General features: G+C 42.5%; 1 protein-coding gene across 1 annotated transcript in view; it reads right to left on the bottom strand.

The window, feature by feature from the left end:
• LOC139553135 (BRISC and BRCA1-A complex member 2-like) overlaps positions 1-22,457 on the bottom strand; it is a 127,088-nt gene that overhangs the window by 37,534 nt on the left and 67,097 nt on the right. Inside the window, exon 2 of the mRNA XM_071365090.1 lies at positions 8,376-8,485. The gene's annotated coding sequence lies outside the window, so the exon portion shown is untranslated. The remainder of the gene's footprint in view (positions 1-8,375; positions 8,486-22,457) is intronic.

The raw sequence follows: 22,457 nt of genomic DNA, 5'->3' as shown, positions 1-22,457 counted from the left end.
TGGTACACCCACACAGACAGTGTGGTGAAGAAGGCGCAACAGGAAGGCCAAAAAGATCATCAAGGACAACAACCACCCGAGTCACTGCGTGACCACCCTGCTATCATCCAGAAGGCGAGGTCAGTACAGGTGCATCAATGCTGGTACCGAGAGACTGGAAAACAGATTCTATTTCAAGACATCAGACTGTTAAATAGCCATCACTAGCACATTAGAGGCTGCTGCCCTATATACATAGACTTGAAATCACTGGCAACTTTAATAATGGAACACTAATCACTTCAATAATGTTCACATATTTTGCATTACTCATCTCATATGCATATACTGTATTCTATTATATTCTAGTATCTTAGTCTATGCCGCTCTGACACTGCTCGTCCAAATATTTATATATTCTTAATTCCATTCCTTTACTTTAGATGTGTGTGTATTGTGTGTATTGTTGTGAAATTGTTAGATATTATTTGTTAGAAAAAACAGCACAGTTGGAGCAAGAAACACAAGCATTTCGCTACACCCACAATAACATCTGCTAAACACGTGTATGTGACCAATAAAATTTGATTTGGTTTGACAGCATGATGCTGCCACCACCATGCTTCACCATAGGGATGGTGCCAGGTTTCCTCCAGACGTGACACTTGGCATTCAGGCCAAAGACTTCAATCTTGGTTTCATCAGACCAGAGAATCTTGTTTCTCATGGACTGAGAGTCCTTTAGGTGCCTTTTGGCAAACTCCAAGCTGGCTGTCATGTCCCTTTACTGAGGAGTGGCTTCATTCTGGCCACTCTACCATAAAGGCCTGATTGGTGGAGTGGTGCAAAGATGGTTGTCCATCTGGAAGGTTCTCCCATCTCCACAGAGGAACTCTAGAGCTCTGTCATAGTGGCCATCGGGTTCTTGGTCACCTCCCTGGCCAAGGCCCTTCTTCCCCGATTGCCCAATTTGGCCTGGCGGCCAGCTCAAGGAAGAGTGTTGGTGTTTCCAAACTTCTTCCATTTATGAATGATGTAGGCCACTGTGTTCTTGGGGACCTTCAATGCTGTAGACATGTTTTCCCCCCAGATCTGTGCCTCGACACAATCCTGTCTCGGAGCTCTACGGACAATTCCTTCGACCTCATAGCTTAGTTTTTGCTCTGACATGCACTGTCAACTGTGGGACCTTATATAGACAGGTGTGTGCCTTTCCAAATCATGTCCAATCAATTGCATTTAACACAAGTGGACTCCAATCAATTTGTAGAAACATCTCAAGGATGATCAATGGAAAAAATAATGCACCTGAGCTCAATTTCGAGTCTCATAGCAAAGGGTCTGTATACTTACGTAAATAAGGTATTTCTGTTTTTTATTTTATTTTTAACACATTTGCAAAACAGTTTTTGCATTGTCTTTATGGGGTATTGTGTGTAGATTGATCAGGATGTAGATTGATGAGGCCATTTTTGTATTTAATCAATTTTAGAATAAGGCTGTAACGTTACAAAATGTGGAAAAAGCCAAGGCCTCTGAATACTTTCTGAACGCACTGTATGTTCATATTATAGTAAGGTCTGCTGTGCAGCCCTCTCTGCTCCATCTCCCCCCCCCCCAGCACCACACGGTCCCCCCTTCCCGCTCTCTTCTGTCATGCCTTTAGCCTCCTTCTGTCCACCCTCCTCACTCAACTGGCGAAGGACGACCCTGAATGCCACTGCAGCCTGGTCCAGCACATGGGCAAGGTCATGTGCCAGACCAGGTCATGTGCTCGACACACACACACACACGCACGCACGCACGCACGCACGCACGCACGCACGCACGCACGCACGCACACACACACACACACACACACACACACACACACACACACACACACACACACACACACACACACACACACACACACACACACACACACACACACACACACACACACACACACACACACACACAGCTGAGTGGGCATGCTTCTCCTCTTGATTGTTTGGTATTCTCATCCTCATTGGAAAAAAATATGGCACAAATCTGTAATTGCAGTTGGAACCCAATTCACTTCCTGAATCAATTTCCTGAATCAACTGACCAATGATATAGACCCTGGTGCTATTTTGCACGATCAGAGAGTACTTCAACGTAGAGTGTGGAGAGTGCAGGGGACTAACTAGATCAAATCAAATTAAAGTTTATTTCTGTCACGTGCGCCGAATACAACAGGTACAACCTTACAGTGAAATGCTTACTTACAGGCTCTAACCAACAGTGCAAAAAAGGTATTAGGTGAACAATAGGTAAGTAAAGAAATAAAAACAACAAAAAATACAGTGAAAAATAACAGTAGCGAGGTTTTATACAGTAGCGAGGCTATAACAGTAGCGAGGCTACATACAGGCACCGGTTAGTCGGGCTGATTGAGGTAGTATGTACATGTAGATATGATTAAAGTGACTATGCATATATGATGAACAGAGAGTAGTAGTAGCGTAAAAGAGAGGTTGGCGTGTGGTGGGTGGCGGGACATAATGCAGATAGCCTGGTTAGCCAATGTGCGGGGGCACTGGTTGGTCGGGCCAATTGAGGTAGTATGTACATGAATGTATAGTTAAAGTGACTATGCATATATGATAAACAGAGAGTAGCAGCAGCGTAAAATAGGGGTTGGTGGGGGGAGGGGGGGCACACAATGCAAATAGTCCGGGTAGCCATTTGATCATCTGTTCAGGAGTCTTATGGCTTGGGGGTAAAAAACTGTTGAGAAGCCTTTTTGTCCTAGACTTGGCTAAAGTGTGCCCTGGTTAAAGTGTGTGATTTTGGGCTGATTTCTATGTATTACTTTGCCATGCGGGGGAGAGGTTGGCCCTGTAGGGAAGGTGGATAGGGTAACCTGTGACAGCACACCTGAAGACATCTGTGGAGGAAGAGAGGGACGGGAGAGAGAGAAATGAGGGGAGAGAAAGATGGAGGAAAGGAGAAACAGAGAGCTAGAGAGCAAAGAGGACAAAAAGGGAGACAGGGATACATGGAGAGAGAGACACAGGGAGACAGCTAGAGAGAGAGACAGCGAGAGATAAAGAGAAGGTAAAGGGAGAGAGAGAGAAAAATGGAGGACAGAAGAAACCGGGAAGAAGTAAAAAAGGAAAAGGGAGACAAGGACATGGGGGAGACAGAGAGAGTGAGGAAATTTGAGGGAGAGGAGGGATGAAGAGAGAGAGATAGAGGGGGAAGAGGCGCCTTAACCTGGTGTGACGGGGCGTGCACTTGCAAAAAACATCTCCAGAGATTCATCCGAGCACAAACATCCAGACCAGGCAGGCTGGAGGGGGGCCTGGGGTCAGGAGAGGGGATGTACATACCTAACACTCTGCCCGACACACACGCACACACACGAGCATACGCACACACAAACTCATGTATATTTTGATGTGATTTATTTTGTCATGCCTCTTCATGATGCCCAGCCCACATGGGCTTATAAGACACTGTATTCGCTGTATCCAAATACAATTATCATACTTATATATGCGCACACATGTACATACGTACGCACATACATACAGTACATACATACATACAGTACCAGTCAAAAGTTTGGACACAACTACTCATTTCAAGGGTTTTTCTTTATTTTTACTATTTTCTACATTGTAGAGTAATAGTGAAGACATCAAAACTATGAAATAACACATATGGAATCATGTAGTAACCAAAAAAGTGTTAAACAAATCAATACATATTTTATACTTGAGATTCGTCAAAGTAGGCACCCTTTGCCTTGATGACAGCTTTGCACACTCTTGGCATTCTCTGAACCAGCTTCACCTGGAATGCTTTTCCAACAGTCTTGAAGGAGTTCACATATATGCTGAGCACTTGTTGGCTGCTTTTCCTTCACTCTCCTTCTTGGTCAAATAGCCCTAACACAGCCTGGAGGTGTGTTGGGTCATTGTCCTGTTGAAAAACAACTGATAGTTTCACTAAGCTCAAACCAGATCGGATGGCATATCGCAGTAGAATGCTGTGGTAGCCATGCTGGTTAAGTGTTCCTTGAATTCTATGGTTTTTGCACTTGAAGAAACTTTGAAAGTTCTAAAATGTTCCGGATTGACTGACCATCATGTCTTAAAGTAATGATGGACTATTGTTTCGTTGCTCATTTGAGCTGTTCTTGCCATAATATGGACTTGGTATTTCACCAAATATGGCTATCTTCTGTATACCACCCCTACCATGTCACAACACAACTGATTGGCTCAAATGCATTAAAAAGGAAATACATTCCACAAATTAACTTTTAATAAGGCACACCTGTTAATTGAAATGCATTCCAGGTGATTGGAAGCTGGTTGAGAGAATGCCAAGAGTGTGCAAAACTGTCATTAAGGCAAAGGGTGGATACTTTGAAGAATCTCAAATATAAAATATATTTTGATTTGTTTAACACTTTTTTGGTTCCCACATGATTCCATATGTGTTATTCAATAGTTTTGATGTCTTCACTATTATTCTACAATGTAGAAAATAGTAAAAATAAAGAAAAACCCTGGAATGAGTAAGTGTGTCCAAACGTTTGACTGGTACTGTACGTACATGCATGCATACATACATACATAAATGCCTATATACATACGTACACATTTGCATTCCTACTGAAATGAACACAAAAAACGTTCAGTCTTACAAAAAATTCCCATTGCGAAAATGCATTTCAGCCTGTTAATTGATTGAAATAGCAGTCAATGTAGTGCAAGAGCTGCTGCTTCGGCTCATCAAACAGCTCATTTGTTGCTGCTGGAGTGCTGCTTCTTTCCCCGTTGCTGCTTTATAAGCACCAATCATTGCGCAACCATTCTAAACGCAATCGTGTGTTTAAAAAAGTTTAGATGGCCACGATTTATTCTCAACTGGTAATTGAAGCGCACTTCCGATTCCAGTGCATAGGTAACTACTAGGCAGGCTTCAGCGCGTCACACACCACTTTGTAATGAGCTGGAGGCAGTATGCATATTGAAAACATATACTTCATTGTTTGAAACCTGAATGTTTTACTACATACTATGAGGCATGTCTTACCTTGCTTCAAAGTAGCCTAGCCAAAATCTATACAAACATGCAGGCAATTATTTTAGAAAGACTTCCATATGCCATTGAAACCAGTAGCCTATTTCTCTTATGTTCTATTGGTTTTCAAATGTCTTTTCATTGTCCAGTAGCCAAAGGAACTATCCTAGTCATATTAGCAACCCATGCTAGTGTTGTTGCATCTTTATAGCCCCTCTTTCTACATTTCTAACGGATATTTTCATCTTTGTCTCATGAAACCGTAGGCATGTGCAGTGTGCTTATGACAACAGTGTTTTCAGCTAATCACATTATGGAACGTAGCCTACTGTCTTGTGTGCATTCCTGCGCTTATAATGTGAACAAATAATAGTTTATCAACATTTTAAGCTTATTGTTCTGATCTGTTGCATGAGCCTCATTGCTTTTAACAATTTGGGGGATGTAGCCTAGTTGTATGAATTTGGCCTAGTCCAGACCTAATCCCAATTGAGATGTTGTGGCAGGACTTGAAACGAGTAGTTCGTGCTTGGAAACCCACAAATGTCGCTGAGTTAAAATAGTTCTGCATGCAAGAGTGGGCCAAAATTCCTCCACAGGGACATGAGAGACTAATCAACAACTAAAAGAAGCATTTAGTTGCAGTCATTGCAGCTAAAGTTGGCACAACCAGTTATTGAGTATAAGGGGGCAATTACATTTTAACACAAGGAAATTGGGTGTTGCATAACTTTGTTAATTAAATAAATAAAATAAGTATATATATTTTTAGTTATTTGTAAATTCAGGTTCCCTTTATCTAATATTTGGTTTTGGTTGGAGATTTGATAACATTCAGCATCAAAAATATAGAATATCAGAAAGGAGGCAAATACTTTTTCAAGGCCCTGTAGGCTAGTGATTACTCGTCTTGTTGGCTGAGGAAAAGTAAACGTGGACAGTTATTCTAACATCTAACATTCTAACATCAAAGGTAAGTGAATATTTATAATGCTATTTCTGACTTCTGTTGACTCCACAACATGGCGGGTATCTGTATGGCTTGTTTTGGTGCCTGAGCGCTGTACTCAGATTATGGCATGGTGTGCTTTCTCCGTAAAGCTTTTTTGAAATCTTACACAGTGGTTACATTAAGGAGAAGTATATCTTTAACGAGAGAATCACTGACATGATGTCAGCTGGTCCTTTTGTGGCAGGGCTGAAATGCAGTGGAAATGTTTTTTGGGGATTCAGTTCATTTGCACGGCAAAGAGGGACTTTGCAATTAAATGCAATTCATCTGATCACTCTTCATAACATTCTGGAGTATATGCAAATTGCCACCATACAAACTGAGGCAGCAGACTTTGTGAAAATTAATATTTGTGTCATTCTCAAATCTTTAGGCCAGGACTGTACATCCAAGATTTTGAGTTTAAGGAGCAAAACAAAGGGTGGTTCCAAAATTTATAATTTTTTACTGTCCACTTCTTATAAACCTCTTCCTCTTGATACTGTGTGGAAAAGACACCTTCCAGGTATGGATCAATGTTTTAGTTGGGACGTGTGTGGTCTAATATTCAACAATCCTCTCAGAATCCTGATCACCAACAGATCCATTATAATTTTGTATACAGGACTTGTCTAACTCCTCGTAAACTGTTCTATATTAAAATTCTTAATGATGTTTCCTGTACATTGTGCCGTCTCAATGTACCTTTACACACATGGTTTGGGAATGCTCTCTGATATCTATATTCTGAGATGAAGTAGCATCGAACTTGTCCACTCTATTGTCAGAAAATATTCCTGCATCTCCTTTTGTTAACTTTTTTTTCTTCCCCCCCGGTACTTCATTGATCTCTATGTCAGAAGCGCATTCTTCTTGCTGGGCTAACGGCAAGAAAATGATTGCAGTACAATGGAAGCCTCCACACTCACTCGCTATCCATCAATGGATCCTCATTTTTTGGGATGTAATTTACACTCACTGGCCAGTTTAGTACCGGGTCGGACCCACCTTTGCCTCCAGAACAGCCTGAATTCTTTAGGGTATGGATTCTACAAGTTGGAAACATTCCACAGGGATGTTGGTCCATGCTGACGCGATGGCATCAGACAGTTGCTGCAGATTGGATGGCGGTACCCCACCACCACCGGCCAGTACCGTTGACACCATGTCTAAACTACTGGCACACAGTTCGGACACCCATGCATACCCCACAAGACATGCTACAAGAGGTCTCTTCACAGTCCCCAAGTCCAGAAAAGACTATGGGAGGCGCACAGTACTACATAGAGCCATGACTACATGGAACTCTATTCCACATAAAGTAACTGACGCAAGCAGTAAAATTAGATTAAAAAAATAGATAAAAACACCTTATGGAACAGCGGGGACTGTGACGCAACACAAACATTGGCACAGACACATGCATACACATGCACACACACGATAACATACGCACTATACATACACATGGATTTAGTCATGTATATATGTGGTACCGGTGGAGTAGATGCCTGAGGGCACTGAGTGTGTTGTGAAATCTGTGAATGTAATGTTATGTTTTAAAATTGTATAAACTGCCTTAGTTTTGCTGGACCCCAGGAAGTGGAGCTGCTGCTTTGGCAATAAATACAAATATACCAGGCAAGGATGGGTCCATGAACTCATGCTGCTTACGCTAAATCCTGACTCGGCCATCAGCATGACGCAACAGGAACTGGAATTCGTTAAACCAGTTTTTCTTCTTGTTTTTAGCTGATAGGAGTGGAACCCGGTGTGGTCGTCTGCTGCATTAGCCCATCCATGACAAGGATCGACGAGATGTGTTCCAAGATGCCGTTCTGCACACCACTGTTGTTCTGCGCAATTATTTGTCTGTTTGTGCCTGTTAGCTTGCACGATTCTTGGCATTCTCTTTCGACCTCTCTCATCAAAGAGCTGTTTTCACCAACAGGACTGCCGCTGACCGGATCTTTTTTGTTTGTCACACCATTCTCGAGAAACCCTAGACACTATTGTGCGTAAAAAGCTCAGGAAGGCGGCAGTTTCTGAGATACTGTATCAGGCGTGCCTGGTACCGACAATCATACCACGCTCAAAATTGCTTCGGTCACTCGTTTTGCCCATTGTAATGTTCAATCGAATCGTAACTGAATGCTTCGATGCCTGTCTGCCTGCTTTATATAGCAAGCCCACGGACATGTGACTGTCTGTAATAGCGATCCATTTTCGTGAATGCGGTACCTAATAAATACCTAATAAACTGGCTGGTGAATGTATAGGGAGCTGTCTACAGCCCACATGAATGGAGCTAAAGAAAACACTGAAGCAAAAAAACACTTACTGTTCAATGCTGGGGGACAGGTAGAGTTTAAAGAACACCTGGGTTGCCTCTGTGTCTTCGAAGCTTACGGAGAGAAGGGCCACATCTTCCCCAGGGTCCAGCAATGTATCCTGGGGGAAGGGGGGAAGGGGGAGTTAGTACTCACAAAGAAGTCTCATTTCACTTCTGCATGACTGATATGAATTCAACAAATCAATGTGAATGAAGTTAATTAAAAGCTCCCCCCATACTGTAGGACATTTGGATTACAGCCGAAGTGAGCTGTACTTCAGTAATAAGTCAAGCTCAACCCAACCAAGTCCAGTTTAGCCTAGCTCAGCTACAGTAAGGCCAAATTCCCAGTCTAAGACTGATTTAAGTAAATCTGAGTGTATGTGTTTGAAACAGACACACAAAGAGAGAGGGCAAGAGAGAGAAAGAGAGAGAAAGAGAAGAAAAAAGAAAGATAAGAGACCAGGATTTGTTTCACGCCGCGTTAACTACAACAGCCGCAGCCGATTAGCGGCGCTGATGACTGGGATCACCAACCATGTGTGAAAGAGAGAAGCCACTCGAAGCCGCTCTAGATGAGCCGATGATGCCGATCCATCTCTTCAAGGTTTTGATTCATTCCCACCATTCTCTCTGTATCTATTGGTCTTTTTTCCTAGAGCTAGGCCCACCCTGTGACGGATTGTCATTAGCACGATCTGACATTAAGCACGGCTCGGGCTAACCGAAAGAGGGCCGGGGCGTTTAAACAAATGTCTTACAGTCGGTTTGACCTCATCCATTTGGGCTAATCACTGCCCTTCGCGGAAAGAGGGAATCTCCCTCACCACCATACGGTATCGGTTAAGGGTCAGCGCTACCAGTTCGTTAGCCAGGCGACTCAACACGGCCAACTCCGTAACCAAAGCAGGCACAATGAGTTCTGTTAAGAGGAGATGAAACTGCCTTTTCTTTGATAGGCGCGAAACGGTTGACTGTGTGCACTCCCTCATTGGGCAGTTTCTGAATTAAAGTGTGTTAATTGTGTCATGTGTAACCTAATTGCTATTGTGTTTTTTTTTTTTTTATTTCAAGTGTTTTAAATGAGGCTTGAGGGAGTTGGATACATGACTCTTTCACATCAAGGACTCCCTCTCTGGCCCTGAATGAAGATGGCCACCACACTGCCCACGTACGTTGGGATTTCCATACCACTGTTTCAAGAGGTCGGGGGTCAAAATGAACCATCTGAATTAGTGTTGGTGGCTCAGTTTTTGTATTTCAAAAACAACGTGAATTTAGTTGTCAGGGTCCTCTGCAGGCAGGGGGAAAAGTTCCCTTCCATCTTTTTTTTATTTTTTTTTATTTCACCTTTATTTAACCAGGTAGGCTAGTTGAGAACAAGTTCTCATTTGCAACTGCGACCTGGCCAAGATAAAGCATAGCAGTGTGAACAGACAACACAGAGTTACACATGGAGTAAACAATAAACAAGTCAATAACATGGTAGAAAAGAAAAAAAAGAGAATCTATATACAATGTGTGCAAAAGGCATGAGGTAGGCAATAAATCGAATAATTACAATTTAGCAGATTAACACTGGAGTGATAAATCATCAGATGATCATGTGCAAGAAGAGATACTGGTGTGCAAAAGAGCAGAAAAGTAAATAAATAAAAGCAGTATGGGGGGTGAGGTAGGTAAATTGGGTGGGTAGTTTACAGATGGACTATGTACAGCTGCAGCGATCGGTTAGCTGCTCGGATAGCAGATTTTTAAAGTTGTTGAGGGAGATAAAAGTCTCCAACTTCAGAGATTTTTGCAATTCGTTCCAGTCGCAGGCAGCAGAGAACTGGAAGGAAAGGCGTCCAAATGAGGTTTTGGCTTTAGGGATGATCAGTGAGATACACCTGCTGGAGCGCGTGCTGCGGGTGGGTGTAGCCATCGTGACCAGTGAACTGAGATAAGGCGGCACTTTACCTAGCATAGCCTTGTAGATGACCTGGAGCCAGTGGGTCTGACGACGAACATGTAGCGAGGGCCAGCCGACTAGGGCATACAGGTCGCAGTGGTGGGTCGTATAAGGTGCTTTAGTAACAAAACGAATGGCACTGTGATAAACTGCATCCAGTTTGCTGAGTAGAGTATTGGAAGCTATTTTGTAGATGACATCGCCGAAGTCGAGGATCGGTAGGATAGTCAGTTTTACTAGGGTAAGTTTGGCGGCGTGAGTGAAGGAGGCTTTGTTGCAAAATAGGAAGCAGATTCTAAAGGCTAAAGGCTATCAGAACTGGTCGCCTAGAGCGTTGGGGACAAAGAATAAAAGGAGCAGATTTATGGGCGTGGTAGAATAGATTCTGGGCATAATGTGCAGACATGGGTATGGTGGGGCGCGGGTACAGCGGAGGCAAGCCCAGGCACTGGGTGATGATAAGAGAGGTTGTATCTCTGGACATGCTGGTCTCAATGGGTGAGGTCACCGCATGTGTGGGGGGTGGGACAAAGGATGTATCAGAGGTACGGAGAGTGGAACTACGGGGTCCATTGCAAACCAAAACAATGATAATGATAACTAGCCTGAACAACAGTATGCAAGGCATATTGATATTTGAGAGAGACATACAGTAAGGCATAAAGTGATTGCAGGTCTTGATTGGGAGAGCTAGCTAAAACAACAGGTAAGATAACAGCAGCAATAACAGGGTGCTAGTCTAACACAGCAACAACAGGTAAAAATGGCGACGACTAGGCAGAGAGGGTCGGATTAACTACACACAGATCCTGAGTTAAAGCACAGAGCCGACAGATAAAACACAAATAAACAGAATGGAGTACCGTGAATTAATGGACAGTCAAGCATGCATCAGCTATGTAGCCAAGTGATCATAGTGTCCAGGGGGCAGCCGTAGATGGAGCAGGGAGGCCTCCACTAAGCTAGCACGCGGCGTTTAAAGTTAGTAGCCCGGGGGGAGGTCTGCTCAGACGGAGGGGGTCTGCTCAGACGTGGTCGTGTCGACAGAGAATCCAAGCCGGATGGCGGTGGCGAAAGAGAGGTTGTGAATTGTAGAATTGTGTTTGCTAACTGGTGCTAGCTTCGTGGCAGTGGCGCTAGCTGCGCTAGCTGCAAGCTAGCTGTGAGGATCAGAAGTAGTGGCTCAGGGATTACGGCAGGAATCCGGCGTTGTTGTCGAGAGACAGTCCGATGCTGGTAAATTGGTGAGTAATATCCAGGCTAATAACAGGGCTGGTGTCTGTGCAGAAGGTAAAAGCTACTAGCAGCGGCAAAAAAAATGGCTAAATTAGCTTGTAGCTGATTTAGACCAGTTGTGATGGATTGGCAGGGCTCTGTGTCGGCAAAAAAAGGTCCAGTCCAATTGGCAAAAAGAGGTATTGTAGCCCAAGAATTCGCTGGTAGACCTCTTCGGCTAGCCGGCAGATGGGCCTAGCTCGAGGCTAGCTCAAGGCTAACTGGTGCTTGCTTCGGGACAGAGGCGTTAGCCAACAGTAGCTACTCGGTTGCAGTTAGCTAGCTGCGATGATCCGGTGTAATTGTCCAGAGCTTGCGTCAGGAATCCGGTGATGTGGTGGAGAAAATCAGTCTGATATGCTCTGGGTTGATATCGCGCAATAAACTGGTTGATATCAGCTGTTAAGCTGGCTGGTGTCCGAGCTGAAGGTGAAGACCGCTAGCCGTGGCTAACAGTTACTACTAGCTAGTAGCTAGTTAGCTGGCTAGCTGCTGATGGAGTTTCCAGTTATAATGTATAAAAATAGCAGATCCGTATCACATTGGGTGAGGCGGGTTGCGGGAAAGTATATTTAGATCATAGGTGGAAAGTGAGATTAAAAATATATACGAAAAAAAAGACGAAACCGGCTATTTACATGGGACAGAGACAAACACACGTCCGACTGCTACGCCATCTTGGATTGGCGTAGGATCATCTAGCCCGAGCAGAATAGAGTGACACACAACACACAACATGAAGCCATACTTCTTCCCAAATCATATTAGTGTGTGAATGTGTGTATGTGTGTATGTATGTGTGTATGTATGCCTGTGTACCAACAGCCACAACAATGAAGATGGCAACCTCATGTCGAATCCTGTCACTCGTCAAAGAAAATAGCATAGAGGGGGAAAGAAAGGGGGATGTGGGGTAAAAGAGAATAGGGTGTCTGTCTGGCATCCAAAGGTGTTGCTTGATTGAATCAGCTCGCATCAACATAGTGGACGTCTGCATCAATAAGCAACCACACTCCCTCCCCGAGTTGCGCTTCTGGGCTGCCGCAATTTACTATTTGGAATGGACTGGAATACATGGAAAGGTGGGGGAGGAATGAGACGAGGGGGAGATAAGGCACAGTTGTTTCCCCCAGTTTGTCACTGTCAAGTTCAGGCCCGTCAGTCACTGGCAAGGTGATAGAATGGATATTTATTTTAGAGCAAAACTTGCGGAGAGAGAAGGAATCTGCAGAAGGTGAGAGTTGGGGTGAAGTTGGGGTCCTCGTGAAGGTTTTGTTTTAGACACAGAGTTCCTTTTGTCCCAAAGGAACTGACAAAAGTCATAAGGCATCACGGAAACAGAAACAACAGACGAGGGAGGCCCCTGACCTGTCCTGTTTAAAGGAAAAAATATTTTACAAGGTAGGCCAGTTGAGAACAAGTTCTCATTTACAACTACGACCTGGCCAAGATAAAGCAAAGCAGTGCGACAAAAACAACGACACAGAGTTACACATGGGATAAACAAACGTACAGTCAATAACACAATAGAAAAATCTGTATACAGTGTGTGCAAATGAAGTACGGAGGTAAGGCAATACATAGGCCAATAGTGGCGAAGTAATTACAGTTTATCAATTTACACTGGAGTGATATACATGCAGATGAGGATGTGCAAGTACAAATACTGGTGTGCAAAAGAGCAGAAAAACAAAAACAAATATGGGGATGAGGTAGGTAGTTGGTTGGATGGGCAATTTACAGATGGGCTGTGTACAGCTGCAGCGATCGGTAAGCCGCTCTGACAGCTGACGCTTAAAGTTAGTGAGGGAGATATAAGTCTCCAACTTCAGTGATTTTTGCAATTCGTTCCAGTCATTGGCAGCAGAGAACTGGAAGGAAAGGCGGCCAAAGCAGGTGTTGGCTTGGGGATGACCAGTGAAATATACCTGCTGGAGCGTGTGCTACGGGTGGGTGTTGCTATGGTGACAAGTGAGCTGAGATAAGGCGGGGTTTTACCTAGCAAAGACTTATAGATGACCTGGAGCCAGTGGGTTTGGTGACGAATATGTAGCGAGGACCAGCCAACGAGAGCATACAGGTCGCAGTGGTGGGTAATATATGGGGCTTTGATGACAAAACGGATGGCACCGTGATAGACTGCATCCAATTTGCTGAGTAGAGTGTTGGAGGCTATTTTGTAAATGACATCGCCGAAGACAAGGATCGGTAGGATAGTCAGTTTTACGAGGGTATGTTTGACAGCATGAGTAAAGAAGGCTTTGTTGCAAAATAGGAAGCAGATTCTAGATTTAACTTTGGATTGGAGATGCTTAATGTGAGTCTGGAAGGAGAGTTTAGAGTCTAGCCAGCCACCTAGGTATTTATAGTTGTCCACATATTCTAAGTCAGAACTGTCCAGAGTAGTGATGCTAGTCGGGTGGGCGGGTGCAGGCAGCGATCGATTGAAGTTTTATTTTTGCCGCTATCAGACACTACTGATCTTTGCTGATACATACATTTCTGCATGGGTACAATCCCCCTGTGCATCCAAGCCTCCCAGCGGTTTTGGTTGCACTTTTGAAAAAAAATATCCTTCTGTAAGAGTTTCCTTTTGTAAGGCCAAAATCCTGACTTGCGATATGCATACATAACTTTAGAACGCGTTCAGAACATCATGAGGTATTCCAGGGACACCAGGAATTCTCCAGTCACGAGTTGGCGAGTGACAGAGGGGTAACGTACAACTTCTGTCTTCAATCCCTTACAACCACATCAACTTTCAAGTTTGGTCTGAAGATGATTAGTGTGGAAGCTTACAGCCTCACACTGCGGTGCATATCAGAAAGCTGGGTGCAATCTCTAAGGTAGGATACAGAATACAGACAGTCCTACCCATTTGGCCACTCTTCTGGCATTAGTTTGGGAGACTATCACAAGGCCTTGATTTACCAAACCAAGACCTGAAGATGGGTAATGTAAATTTCATTTATTTAGTCAGGGGAGCCCAATGACCAGCGTCTCATTAACAATGTAGCCCTGAGGACAACAATTTTACAAATTAAGTAAGAACAAGACAAGGATTTGTATGATTGAGCAGAGTTTTTACTATTGATGTTGGTAGTAAACAACAAGTAGTCAAAACACTACAGCCAGTGTTGGGGAGTAACAGGTTACATGTAATCCATTACACGTAACTGATTACAAAAAAATGAACTGTAATATGTTACCAGTAAAAATATCGTAATCAGATTACAGATACTCTTGAAAGACTACATGATTACTTACTAAGGATTACTTTTAAATTCATAAAGGAATTTGCGAAACAAATATGAATAGGTTTTTGTAGGCAACAGGGCAAGCTGCCTTCCAATGTTGTGACTGCTATCAGTATCAAAGATTATACGACCAACTTTAATATACACTTGGAGGTAAGGACGACAGAGGTAGTGTAGCCTACGGGCGATACGGATATCACTAGGGCCTGTTATTGATATATAGAGTGCATTTGGAAAGTATTCAGACCCCTTGACTTTTTCCACATTTTGTTACGTTACAGCCTTATTCTAAAATGGATTACAATATTTTTTTCACTCATCAATCTACACGCAATACCCCATAATGGTAACGTGAAAACAGGTTTTTAGAAATGTTTGCACATTTATTACAAATAAAAACAGGAATACCTTATTTACAGAAGTATTTGCTATGATAATTGAAATTGAGCTCAGGTGCATCCTGTTTCCATTGATCATCCTTGAGACGTTTCTACAACTTGATTGGAGTCCACCTGTGGTCAATTAAATTGTTTGAACATGATTTGGAAAGACACACACCTGTCTATGTAAGGTCCCACAGCAAAAACCAAGCAAAAATAGATAAGATCTTGCTACCATGGGAAGGAAAATACCTGTCTATTTGTGAAAAAATCACCCTGACTAACTCTTTAGTCATATCACAGTTTACCTATTTGCTTATGGTTTTGCCTACACCCAGTGACATGCTTTTTAAATTATATGAACAAAACATATTCTATTTTATTTGGAACGGCAAGCCAGATAAAATTAAAAGGGCCTATTTATATAACGAATATGAATTCGGAGGGCAGAAATGATTAAATATTAAAGCATTAGACCTCTCACTAAAGGCATCAGTCATACAAAAGTTATACTTACAGTGGGGCAAAAAAGTATTTAGTCAGCCACCAATTGTGCAAGTACTCCCACTTAAAAAGATGAGAGAGGCCTGTAATTTTCATCATAGGTACAGTTCAACTATGACAGACAAAATGAGAAAATAAAATCCAGAAAATCACATTGTAGGATTTTTAATTAATTTATTTGCAAATTATGGTGGAAAATAAGTATTTGGTCAATAACAAAAGTTTATCTCAATACTTTGTTATATACCCTTTGTTGGCAATGACAGAGGTCAAACGTTTTCTGTAAGTCTTCACAAGGCTTTCACACACTGTTGCTGGTATTTTGGCCCATTCCTCCATGCAGATCTCCTCTAGAGCAGTGATGTTTTGGGGCTGTTGCTGGGCAACACGGACTTTCAACTCCCTCCAAAGATTTTCTATGGGGTTGAGATCTGGAGACTGGCTAGGCCACTCCAGGACCTTGAAATGCTTCTTACGAAGCCACTCCTTCGTTTCCCGGGCGGTGTGTTTGGGATCATTGTCATGCTGAAAGACCCAGCCACGTTTCATCTTCAATGCCCTTGCTGATGGAAGGAGGTTTTCACTCAAAATCTCACGATACATGGCCCCATTCATTCTTTCCTTTACACGGATCAGTCGTCCTGGTCCCTTTGCAGAAAAACAGCCCCAAAGCATGATGTTTCCACCCCCATGCTTCACAGTAGGTATGGTGTTCTTTGGATGCAACTCAGCATTCTTTGTCCTCCAAACACGACGAGTTGAGTTTTTACCAAAAAGTTATATTTTGGTTTCATCTGACCATATGACATTCTCCCAATCTTCTTCTGGATCATCCAAATGCTCTCTAGCAAACTTCAGACGGGCCTGGACATGTACTGGCTTAAGCAGGGGGACACGTCTGGCACTGCAGGTTTGAGTCCCTGGCGGCGTAGTGTGTTACTGATGGTAGGCTTTGTTACTTTGGTCTCAGCTCTCTGCAGGTCATTCACTAGGTCCCCCCGTGTGGTTCTGGGATTTTTGCTCACCGTTCTTGTGATCATTTTGACCCCACGGGGTGAGATCTTGCGTGGAGCCCCAGATCGAGGGAGATTATCAGTGGTCTTGTATGTCTTCCATTTCCTAATAATTGCTCCCACAGTTGATTTCTTCAAACCAAGCTGCTTACCTATTGCAGATTCAGTCTTCCCAGCCTGGTGCAGGTCTACAATTTTGTTTCTGGTCCTTTGACAGCTCTTTGGTCTTGGCCATAGTGGAGTTTGGAGTGTGACTTTGAGGTTGTGTACAGGTGTCTTTTATACTGATAACAAGTTCAAACAGGTGCCATTAATACAGGTAACGAGTGGAGGACAGAGGAGCCTCTTAAAGAAGAAGTTACAGGTCTGTGAGAGCCAGAAATCTTGCTTGTTTGTAGGTGACCAAATACTTATTTTCCACCATAATTTGCAAATAAATTCATTAAAAATCCTACAATGTGATTTTCTGGATTTTTCCCCCTCATTTTGTCTGTCATAGTTGAAGTGTAAATGTAATTAAGTGTAACTTAAATGTAAATGTAAGTGTACCTATGATGAAAATTACAGGCCTCTCTCATCTTTTTAAGTGGGAAAACTTGCACAATTGGTGGCTGACTAAATACTTTTTTGCCCCACTGTATATATGTGTATATGTATGCATGCGTGTATGGATAAATATATTTACCCCAAAAATATATGGGGGACTGGAAAAGATGCAGACAATTACATTGATGGAAGCAACATTCTTTCCGCAATATTAAGCTGATCCACCCCTTAAAACAAAAAACAAGCCATGAGGTCGAAGGAATTGTCCATAGAGCTCCGACACAGGATTGTGTCAAGGGCACAGATCTGGGGAAGTGTACCAAAACATTTCTGCAGCATTGAAGGTCCTCAAGAACACAGTGGCCTCCACCATTCTTAAATGGAAGAAGTTTGGAACCCCCACGATTCTTCCTAGAGCTGGCCGCCCGGTCAAACTGAGCAATCAGGGAAGAAGGGCCTTGGTCAGGGAGGTGACCAAGAACCCGATGGTTACTCTGACAGAGCTCCAGAGTTCCTCTGTGGAGATGGGAGAACCTTCCAGAAGTACAACCATCTCTGCAGCACTTCACCAATCAGGCCTTTATGTTAGAGGGGCCAGACAGAAACCACTTCTCAGTAAAAGGCACATGACAGCCTGCTTGGAGTTTGCCAAAAGGCACCTAAAGGACTCAGACCATGGGAAACAAGATTCTCTGGTCTGTTGAAACCAAGATTGAACTCTTTGGCCTGAATGCCAAGCGTCACGTCTGGAGGAAACCTGGCACCATACCTACGGAGAAGCATGGTGGTGGCAGCATCATGCTGTGGGATGTTTTTCAGCAGCAGGGACTGGGAGACTCGTCAGGATCGAGGGAAAGATGAACGGAGCAAAGTAAAGAGAGATCCTTGATGAAAACCTGCTCCAGAGCGCTCAGGACCACGGATTGGGGCAAAGGTTCACCTTCCAACAGGACAACGACCCTAAGCACACAGCAAGATTTTTTCCAAAACTTTACTAAGGGTTGGTAACAAGCTGATTGGTCGGCTGTTTGAGCCAGTAAAGGGAACTTTACTATTCTTAGGTAGTGGAATGACTTTTGCTTCCCTCCAGGCCTGAGGGAACATACTTTCTAGTAGGCTTAAATTGAAGATATGGCAAATAGGAGTGGCAATATCATCCGCTACTATCCTCAGTAATTTTCCATCCAAGTTGTCAGACCCCGGTGGCTTGTCATTGTTGATATACAACAATATTTTTTTCACCTCTTCCACACTCACTTTACGGAATTCAAAATGACAATTTTTGTCTTTCATAATTTGGTCAGTGTTTGTTGCTGGTATGTCATGCCTACATTTGATAATCTTACCAATGAAAAAAAATCATTAAAGTAGTTGGCAATATCAGTCAGTTTTGTGACGAATGAGCCATCTGATTCAATGAATGATTGAGTTTGCCTTTTTTCTCAATATTTCATTGAAGGTGCTTGAAAGCTTTTTACTATCATTCTGTATTTCGTTTTTCTTTGTTTCATAGTGTAGTTTCTTCTTCTTTTTATTCAGTTTAGTCACATGATTTTTCAATTTGCAGTATGTTTGCCAATCATTTGTGCAGCCAGACTTATTTGCCATTCCTTTTGTCTTATCCCTCTCAACCATAACATTTTTCAATTCCTCATCAATCCATGAGAATTTAACAGTTTTTACACCATTTTTTTTTAATGGGTGCATGCTTATTGGTACTTGGGATAAGTAATTTCATAAATGAGTCAACTGCAACATCTGTTTGCTCCTCAATACACACCACGGGCCAACAAATATTCTTTACATCAACAACATAGGAATCACTACAGTGAATCATATAAAGTCCCTACGACTTGTTCCACATTTTGTTGTGTTACAGCCTGATATTTTCTCACCAATCTACACACTATAAAGACAAATTGAAAACAGGTTTTTGGAAATGTATTGTAAATGAAGTATAGAAATATGTAATTTACACCCCTGAGTCATTCCATGTTAAAATCACCTTAGGCAGCGATTACAGATGTGTGTCTTTCTGGGTAAGTCTTTAAGAGCTTTGCACACCTGGATTACACAACATTTGCCCATTATTTCCTTCAAAATTCTTCAAGCCCTTTTAAATTGGTTGTTGATCATTGCTAGACAACATTTTTTAAAGTCTTTCCGTAGATTTTCAAGCAGATTTAAGTCAAAACTGTAACTCGGCCACTCAGGAACATTCACTGTCTCCTTGGTACGCAACTTCAGTGTAGATTTGCCTTTGTGCTTTAGGTTATTGTCCTGCTGAAAGGTGAATTCATCTCCCAGTGTCTGGTGAAAAGCAGACTGAACAGGGTTTTCCTCTAGGACTTTGCCTGTGCTTAGCTCCATTACGTTTCTTTTTTTTATCCTGAAAAACTCCCCAGTCCTTAACAATTACAAGTATACACATAACATGATGCAGCCACCACTATGCTTGAAAATATGGAGAGTGGTACTCAGTAATGTGTTGTATTGGATTTGCCCCAAACATAACGCTTTGTATTCAGGACAAAAAGGTAATTGTTTTGCCACATTACTTTAGTACTATATGTTCCCTTCTTTGCGAGGCATTGGAAAACCTCCTTGGTCTTTGTGGTTGAATCTGCGTTTGAAATTTACTTCTCGACAGAGGGACCTTATAGATAATTGTATGTGTGGAGTACAAAAAATCATGTGAGTCCATGCAACTTAATATGTAACTTGTTCAGCAAATGTGTACTCCTGAACCTATTTAGGCTTGCCATAACAAAATGTTTGAATACTTTTTGACTCAAGACAGTCAGCTTTTAATTTTTAATTAATTTGTCAAACAGAATTCCATTTTGACATCATGGGGTATTGTGTGTACGCCAGTGAAAAAAAATCCAAATTTAATCAATTTAAAATTCAGTTTGCAACACATCATAATGTGAAAAAAGTAAAGGGGTGTGACTACTTTCTGGAGGCGCAGTAGATGGTAAACAGTAGGGGGCCTAATTGACCCTTGTGGGACCCCAATGTTATAGTAGAGAGAGTCAGACTGAGTGTCCCCCAGACAAACCCGTTGGCTTCTGTTTGTCAAATAGAAATACATCCAACTAATGGCTTCAGGAGAAACATTAAAGGAGGATAGTTTGGATAGGAGGACCTCATGATTCACAGTATCAAAGATCCAGAAAGAATGTGCCAATATATCCCTCATTATTACTTAAAGTACTACATAAATCACTACTGGTTTACTACACATGTCAATAGCAATCAAGTAGTAAAACCAGTAAGTTTTGTGTAGATCTTGTGTAGTATTAATGAGTGGTAATTCAGTAGTACTTTTTCATGAGGGTGAACCAAACGTACCTACTCATTTTAAGCTGTATTATTATAGCTAGAAAGTAAGCAATATATTTATTGTAGAAAAAAATGCATTTAAATAAGAAAATATATTTTAAAGTGTGAGCTTTTAATGCCAACTGCAAACTACTGAAATGAAAACAAGAGGCTCAAAGCTCTCCAAATGTAAGAGCAAAGAATGCCTCTATGCATTTGTTTATACACAGATTATATGCTTTTAACAGCAATACACTTGGGGCCAAGCACTGTCTGCTTAACTAAAGAGCGGAAAAGCTAAGATCATTAAAAAATCCCTTCACAGGCCATAGCAGGGCATCAATGAAGAGCCTAACCTCTCCATGGGGAGTAATGAGTCGCTAAAATGACCCCGGTTGGAGAAATGCGCATCAGGGGGGACTCCTTAGGGGAGTGGGTGGATGGGGGCAGTTCCTTACTACACACCCTGGCAGTATGTGAGTCAGCCCCAAAAACTGGGATTGAGAGAGAAGATGAAGGGTGTATGTATGTGTGTGTGTATGAGTGGGGAGTATAGGCTGCTCCACTCCACTGCTAGCCTTGCTCGCTCCTCTCATCCGCCTTTCTCGCTCTCCCTCTCTTTCCTTCTTCTCGTTCCTTTCCTCCGTCCGTTGATGCCCAGCCTGTGACATCTCTTCTCTGTGACATGTGACAGGTTGGAGATGTGACAGCTGTCCTTACGCCAGACCATGTCCGGCCAAAGTCACAACACAAACACACACACACTAAACAGACAAGGCTCTCGAAAAGGGCAGTACGGAGGTAAGGGCTCTTGTTCGTCTTACTTGCCCATCTTGAAATGTCACGGGCAACGTGATGGGGCAGCTTGAGTGACAAAGGGGTTATTGCGTAAGGACGAGGGCAGCTCCTGGGCTTGCTTTGAGATTCTCTGTCCGTCTGTATGTTGGACACAGTGTTTCACCCCCACCACGCAACCTGCCAGTCAACATTCTAGGAGGAAAGTACAAATCTTGAGGTCTACATTGAGATGGTAATGAGGTGATCTTTTTTTTCTCAAAATATGTAGGTGGGAGTCTGGGAGATTTTAAGGAGCTCTGACATTTCAGTTGGTGCTTGGAGCTAAATGGATCCTATGCACGAGGGACACTAAACCAAGCAAAAATTTCTGAATTTGTCAACTGGATTTTGGATTTATTAAGTGGGGAATCAAAATTGTCTTACATTTTCCTCCATTGAAACCACAAACAATTTCATGACAAATTATTCAAAATTATGCTGTTGCACCCTTATGACAGTTCTGCGTCTACTTCATAAATTGCCTACTGCCGATGACCTTGTCCATTTAGCTGAGAACTCATAACCAATGTTCTCTTTAAGCCCCGGGACTGCCACGCAGAGCGCAGAAGAATGGTGCGAGATTGAACATCACTCAACTTTCTAGAGTTTTCCCTGTTAGTTAACACTATCAACGTTTCGCTTTACTGTGGCAATTATGATCGAATCAATGCAATATTATATTAACCTCGACACCGGTGCCCCGTACATTGACTCTGTACCGGTACCCCCTGTACAGTGGGGAGAACAAGTATTTGATACACTGCCGATTTTGCAGATTTTCCTACTTAAAAAGCATGTAGAGGTCTGTAATTTTTATCATAGGTACACTTCAACTGTGAGAGACGGAATCTAAAACAAAAATCCCGAAAATCACATTGTATGATTTTTAAGTAATTAATTTGCATTTTATTGCATGACATAAGTATTTGATACATCAGAAAAGCAGAACTTAATATTTGGTACAGAATCGTTTGTTTGCAATTACAGAGATCATACGTTTCCTG

The sequence above is a fragment of the Salvelinus alpinus genome, chromosome 25 (genome assembly GCF_045679555.1).
Source record: "Salvelinus alpinus chromosome 25, SLU_Salpinus.1, whole genome shotgun sequence".
NCBI classification, from domain to species: Eukaryota; Metazoa; Chordata; class Actinopteri; order Salmoniformes; family Salmonidae; genus Salvelinus; species Salvelinus alpinus.
Note: the sequence above shows the minus strand (reverse complement) of the source record. Positions and strands in the feature narration are given on the sequence as shown.